This window comes from Biomphalaria glabrata, chromosome 3 (genome assembly GCF_947242115.1).
Source record: "Biomphalaria glabrata chromosome 3, xgBioGlab47.1, whole genome shotgun sequence".
In the NCBI taxonomy this organism is placed as follows: Eukaryota; Metazoa; Mollusca; class Gastropoda; family Planorbidae; genus Biomphalaria; species Biomphalaria glabrata.
Window position 1 is genome coordinate 23092780 of NC_074713.1, and position 7399 is coordinate 23100178.

The window sequence follows — 7399 nt, forward strand, 5'->3', positions numbered from 1 at the left end:
CTCTCATACATAAATAATGGCCAGCAATACAAGGTCCAAGACCGACTCTGACAAAAAACTGAAAATACAAGAGCTGACAGAGACAGCGGCATTGTTAGAGTTAGAGGGGCCTAGCCGCTCTGATTACATCCGACAAAAGTTGGATGAATGGGAATTAGAGGAGAAGTTAGCTCGAGAACGAGAATTCGAGTTAGCAATGGAGAAAGAGAAACACGAGCACGAGTTAGCCAAAGAAAAAGAAAAACTACAACTCGAGCACGAGAAACTTAAAAATGAGCATGAGTTAGCCATGGAGCGGGAGAGACAGGCAACTGAGAGAGCTAAAATAGCTCAAGAGAATGAGACGGCTCGCACAGTCGCTGATTCTCAGCCTGCTAGCCCAGCTTCCAGCCAAGGGTCCTCAAGTAGCTCACCTAACATCCCCTTCGAGCCCTTCGATGAGAAGAGCGAAAGTGTTGAAGTTTATTTAACACGATTCGAAGAGGTGGCACGCTATTATAGCTTGCCCAAGGATAGGTGGTGTTTCAGGCTAGCTCAATGCCTTAGAGGCAAGGCTTACGAGGCTTACACGAAGCTCCCCTCATACCAAAGGGAGGACTTTGAAGCCCTAAAAGAGGCACTATTGGTTCAATTTGAGCTAACCTCTGATTCATACCATAAGAAGTTTCGAGGGTCCCGCCTTGAGCGCAAAGAAACTTATGTCAATCTTTGCGACAGGCTGGACAAATACCTCGGAAAATGGCTAGCCCTCAGCAAAATGCCAGAAACGTTTGAAGGTCTTAGAAACCTTATTCTAGCTGAGCAGCTTCGAGACTGCTTAACGCAGGAAACTCGTATATATGTCAATGAGCAACAGGTGATTGACCCTTCTGACATTGCAATTGCTGCAGACCGATACTTAGCTGCCAGACGTGACACTAAGACAAAGACGGAAGACTCAAAGCCCCAAGCAAGCACAAATAGAGCTATCTCCCACCAAGGGAAAAACAACCCACCCAACCACAAAACCAACCAGGCCGTTCATCCTCGCCCCAATACCCCGAACACTGCTAATTATAGATCTTCTCACCCGCCCCCTAAACAATGGTGTAATTTCCATAAAATTAACTCGCACGACACTAAAGACTGTCGGAGCAGAGGTAAGCCCACCCATACTCTAAATAGTATACGCAATCCTGCACCGAGTGATGCTGAAGCCCTCGTCTTGGCCGCAGTAAGCGCTCAGTCAGGTGAGTCTCCTCATCCCCCAAGTGTCGAAAAGGCGCTGGTCAACGGGAGAGCTGTGACTTGTCTCAACGACACAGGTTGCTTGGTGGAAGCTGTAGTTCGGGAGTCATTGGTAAGCCCAAGCGACTACATCGAGGAGACTACACAAATCCAAACAGTTGATTTGGAGAGTCCGCCCAAGACTCTACCTATGGCTCTCATAAATGTAGAGTCAAAATATGTCCGCGGTCGCATCAAAGCGATTGTGATGAAATCCCCAGCCTATGATCTCATATTAGGCTGCCGATACGTGTTTCTAGGAACACCACCATACCCCAGCGTCTCTGCACATGTTCTCACCAGATCACAGGTACAAGTGGAAGAATCTGACTCCCTCAAAGTCAATACCATTCCCACTGAGATTAGGGAAGCTCAGAAGCAAGACCCCTCGCTTCAAAAATATCTTAGGTTCGCCCAAGAAGGTGAACCCGCCCTTGGCAAGGTACAATTCTTCTTTAAAACAGGGCTACTATATCGACGAGGTAAAGAACCAGATGCCTGCAACCAGCTGGTTGTGCCCAAACCATACAGGGAGCAGGTTATGCAAACAGGTCATGCCTCCTCTTTAAGTGCCCATCAAGGTCAGAGCTCGACCCTCAACAGGATCCGATTCCATTACTTCTGGCCTGGCATGACCGAAAACATCAAACGATATGTCGCCTCATGTCCACAGTGCCAAAAGTTGTCACCAAAGAATCGCATTCCGCCCGTTCCTCTGGGAAAAACCCCTTTGATCGAAACTCCGTTTAAACGAGTATCTGTGGACATACTTGGTCCTCTACCCCGCACGAAGAAAAGAAACGCCTACATTCTTTGTGTCATATGTCAAGCATCAAGATGGCCAGAGGCCGCTCCTTTGTCAAGCATAGACTCTAAACATGTGGCTGAAGCTCTGTTCAATATGTTCACTCGGATAGGCTTTCCCGAAGAGATATTAACAGACAATGGTTCTCAGTTCACAGGGAAGATAATGAAGGAGGTGTATGCTCTCTTTAATGCAAAACATCTCCGGTCTTCGGTATACCACCCCCAAGCAAATGGTCTTGTAGAACGGTTCAATCACACTTTGGTAACGATGCTTAAACGCCTCATCGATGATAAACCAGAAGAGTGGGACACTTACCTACCTGCTGCTTTATTCGCTTACCGAGAGGTACCTCACGCCAGTCTAGGGTATTCGCCATACCAGATCATCTTTGGATCTCATCCCCGAGGCCCACTAGAAATCCTAAAACAAACTTGGACCAAAGATCAACTCAACGATGAAGTCAAAACGGTGTCCAAATATGTGAAGGACCTCCAAGAAAGGCTACAAGACATACGGTCCCTGGCTAGAAGTAACCTCATCAAGGCACGTAAGAGACAAGAGAAATACTACAACAGGAGGGCTAAAGAACGGTCACTCAACGTCGGAGATAAGGTTCTCTTGTTACTGCCCAAGAACACAAACAAGTTACAGATTTGTTGGCAAGGCCCATTCGAGGTGCTGAGAAAGGTATCGCCCACTAACTACGTCATTAAAGTCGGTCGCAAGGAGAAGTCTTATCACGTAAACCTCCTCAAACACTACTTAGAGAGGCCTTCACAAACTGACCCTCCCCGAGACTTGATGGCTATAGCAGTGGCAGAGGATGTGAAAGAACCCAAGGACCTAGTGGAGTACCCCCTCCATGCAGTGGAGACACACGAGAACGTCACCATTAGCCCACAGCTAGACGCCGAGCAAACAGCCGAGGTCAAATCTATGCTGGGGGAGTTCCATGACGTCTTGTCGGATAAGCCTGGCAGAACATCGCTTGAGCGGTTTTCGATGAAGCTGTTAAGTGCTGAGCCCATAAAAGTAAAGGCCTACCCTTTACCTCACGCAAAAGCTGAGGTAATCAAACAAGAGGTGGAAGAGCTTCTAAAAGCTGGAATTATAGCGCCTTCGGTCTCTCCATACAACGCTCCAGTGGTGCTAGTTCGGAAGCCAGATGGAGGCCATCGCACGTGCATTGATTTTCGACGCCTCAATGCAGTGGCTGAATTCCAAGCGGAGCCTCTTCCAGACCCAGCCACAATTTTTGCCAACTTAAGTCACGCTAGGTATTTTAGCAAATTTGACTTAAGCCGAGGGTACTATCAAATAGAAGTTGAGCCAGAATGCAGACCTTTGCTAGCTTTTAGCACCCCACAAGGGCACTATGAATTTCAAACGGTCCCCTTTGGTCTGAATAACTCGTCTAGCGTGTTCACGCGTATGATGAGAAAACTATTAGCTCCCATCGAAAGTCCAGGCATCCAAAATTTCATAGATGATATTCTGATCGCCACGGAGACCTGGTCCGAACACATAGCTCTCATCTCCTCCCTCTTGCTAAGGCTCCGCGAGACGGGTCTAACTGCTCGGCCCTCCAAATGTCTCATCGGTTTCACAAGACTCAAGTTCTTAGGCCATGTCATTCAAGAAAACCAGCTCATGCCAGACGAAGAAAAGGTTGCTCAATTACTCGAGGCTCCCAGGCCGATCACAAAAACCGGAGTGAGATCATTCCTCGGGATGTGTGGTTACTATCAAAAATTCATCCCACACTTCAACTCTATCGCTGCCCCACTGTCAGATCTAACAAAAAAGGATCGACCAGACAAGGTGACATGGGATGAGGAATGTGAACTCGCATTCCAACGACTCAAGGAATGCCTTACTTCATCACCAGTGCTCAAGCTACCTGACCTATCCCGCACTTTCGTGTTGAGGACAGACGCCAGTGGCTCTGGCCTGGGCGCAGTTCTGATGCAAACTGCCGAAGGATCCGGTGACACACTTTTTCCAGTAGCTTATGCAAGCCGTAAGCTGAACCAGGCAGAATCCAACTACGCCACAATAGAGCTAGAATGCCTGGCACTGGTGTGGGCGATAGAGAAATTCCAGGCATTCTTATATGGAAAGCACTTCACTCTGCAAACTGACCATAAGCCGTTATCTTACTTATCCTCCAGCAAGCACCTAAATGCCAGACTTATGAGATGGTCTTTGCTATTGCAACCATACTCCTTCCAGGTTGAACATGTTCCTGGAAATGAAAATGCAGCGCCTGATTTCCTCAGTCGGCACTGCGTTCTTGAGACCACAGGCCTCAATGGGTACCACCCCTCAGTAAACTTAAACAATTAGATTAGGCAACAACAAAGCTCAAATGAAACTTGTATGCAAGCAGTATTAGTATTCTGCGAATACTTTTTAAGTGGGTGGGTATGTGACGATACGAAACTTGCATGCAAAAGTTCATTTGAGTTTTTCCCAGCAAACCGTGAGAAACTTTAATTTTTAACATAAAACAATTATTTTCTTGTCCACCCATAACTAATTTCTTGTAGGATTTATCCCCCCTTGCACGTTTCTCACGGGACGAATCTAGACGTAAAACATTAACTAGCCTCTCGAGGGCTAACTTTTAATTATTGACCGCTGGACAGCGCTGCACCCGCGCTACACGCCGCGGCCTAATAACTTTTCACACCTAACCCCCCCCCTACCCCCCCCCCCCCCCGCAGGATACACATCGCTCTAAGAATAGTATTGCACTCGGGCTGGACAGATACATATTCGCTTAAGACTTTACTCCCACGGTAGGCAACGAATATTGACCATAAATCTGACCTGACGCCTGACATCTCCGGTGCATCGATACACGTGAGAAAATCAGTTAGCTTTCTTCCCCACCCGGTAAACGAAAAGTCCCATCTATATATTGAGAGAGACCAAAGCATTCCAAATTAGGCCCGCTAGGATTCATGCAGTCTCCTCTGTTAGGAAGTTTAGTTGTGAGATTTCATTAGGGACAAACGGCCTGGTTGCTACCCCTGGTTGCTATCCCTGATTGCTACCCCTGGTTGCTATCCCTGATTGCTACCCCTGGTTACTACATACGATTGCTACAACTACCAGATCTCCATAGAAAGCTGTAACCGAGGCAGACCACACCAGATACCCCCCCCCCCAATTACATACCTGTTAGCAAGAAGGCATTGCCTACTGTCCTTGGCCCTAACATATTGCCCAGTGTCCACAGTGCCCTATACTGCCCAGTATCATCTGCCCAGTACCCGGCCCAAACTGTCCACTGCCCAATAGTTAGTGCCTAATGCCGACAGACTAGAGCACCCTTCGCAGCAGAAGATAAACTGGTGTTGAGTTAGCGCGGCTCTCTACGAGCTAGAGATCATAGCTGAGAGATCGTCCCACTACAACTTAGTTTGCAGCACCAACCATCTCTATTGCTAAACAGGCAGCGGCCTCACCTATAGAGCCAGTTTGCCTACAGCATAGGGATATCCCGAGCCGACGTCCTAAGACAGAGCCGGATGACTCATCCTTCTGAGTGCCAGTCCTACGACCGCCAGAAGACGACCCAGGAGCTAGCAGCTAAGAAAAATAAGTAGCAGACATAGGAACATTCTTCTCCTCCAATCACTCAATAATTAGCAATCCATGATGAGCAGTTATTTTAGATATTAGCATCTTTACTTCTTTTATTTTCTTAATTATAATTTTATTTGATCACTTTCCTTTGTAAACTTTCATTCATTAAATTATTCTTATTTATGAACTTATAATATTGGTCTGTTCTTACTGTTAGTTGCGGTGTGCCTGTACAAAATCTTATGTGTGAGCGGGATAAAATTAATAAAATTTCCCCTAGACATAAATAAACAAGCCAAATATTATCTAATTAACATCTCGTCACAGTAGTGTGCATGTTCAAAATTTACTTATGTGAGTGTGGAAACTCAAAATTACTTCCCCTAGAGTAACGAACCAAAATCATTTCAAAATATTAAAACCTCGCCACAGATGTATAATTTATTTCCTTTTTTCTATATCAACATACAGATGATTACCAATAATTTTTTAATTGATTCATCTTTTGTTAGATATAAATAATTGGTTAACGGAAAGGGACAAAACCCCACACATTTAGTCATATCTCTAAATTATAAAGGATAAATTTACTTTGTCAGTATGAAGTTAGTATGAACCAAAATGAAAAGTTAATTACCAGTCATTAATTGACCGATTGGTTAGATTTAAAAAAACATATATTATTGATTCATGTATTGTCTTCGCCAATGAATAATTATGCAAAGCTTCAACTTGATCCGTGAATAGGTGTGGGAGAAATAACGTGTTCCCACCAATTTTGACCAGATAGATAGAGAGTCGATATAAGCGTTGTAAACAAACACAATGAATTTTAAGGTTTCTGCGAATTCACTCCTGACCCAAAAGAAAACATGTCTGTTATAAGTTATATGCATATATTTCTATGTCTGTTATAAGTTATATGCATATATTTCTATATCCGTTACAAGTTATATGCATATATTTCTATGTCTTTTTATCGTTTACCTGACCAATTAGTCCTCACAAAATAGCGTATATGTGTCAATGCCAGTCTTTGGACGGCACTTGTCTAAAGTGCTTGATTTAAATATTATTAGATTCTTCCCAAGAACCCCCCGCCCACCCCCACTCCCCTCCTGTGCGCCCTACAGCCTCCTTTTCGCTCCTATATTCTGCTAACCCCCGCCAAACTCTATTGAAGTAAGTACGTTATGTTATAACTAATAACTTACTATGATGTTTATAATCCAGTTTAGAATTGTTCCATGGAGGTTTTAAAGAAACTTCAATATGATTTGTAATAAGCGATACAGTAAGTCCAGATGTGCAGGTTTATAGGCCTACATCCATACCGAATAGTTACACACAAAGTCCAGAACTATCGTATTATCTTATACACCAAGTCCTATGTCCAATACAAGACAAGAGGGCATTGCAATTGTAATGGATAAGAAGTGCCAAGTGTAGTTTATAACATAAAACCCAATCCTGGCTACAAAAATCCTTTTGTTATTCATCTCTAGGCTGAGGACAGTTGGACTAAAAGAGGTTAAGGAGACTTAAAAAATCACTAATCAATCATGACGCTTTAGTGACTCAACACTGTCCTGTGTGTTGCAAAGGGGGGGGGGAATCATTATCTTTGTATGTGACGTCATACTATAAAAGACTAATCATGTTTGCCTAATCCCCCACCCCTCCAATAGTCTTTCTTTCTGATAATGAAATAAACTGATAATTGAAAAAAAA

General features: G+C 44.4%; 1 protein-coding gene across 1 annotated transcript in view; it reads right to left on the reverse strand.

The window, feature by feature from the left end:
- LOC106070916 (protein dispatched homolog 3-like) overlaps window positions 1-7184 on the reverse strand; it is a 70770-nt gene extending 63586 nt beyond the window's left edge. The window contains exon 1 of the mRNA XM_056024278.1: window positions 6883-7184. The gene's annotated coding sequence lies outside the window, so the exon portion shown is untranslated. The remainder of the gene's footprint in view (window positions 1-6882) is intronic.
- Window positions 7185-7399: the final 215 nt, after the last annotated feature.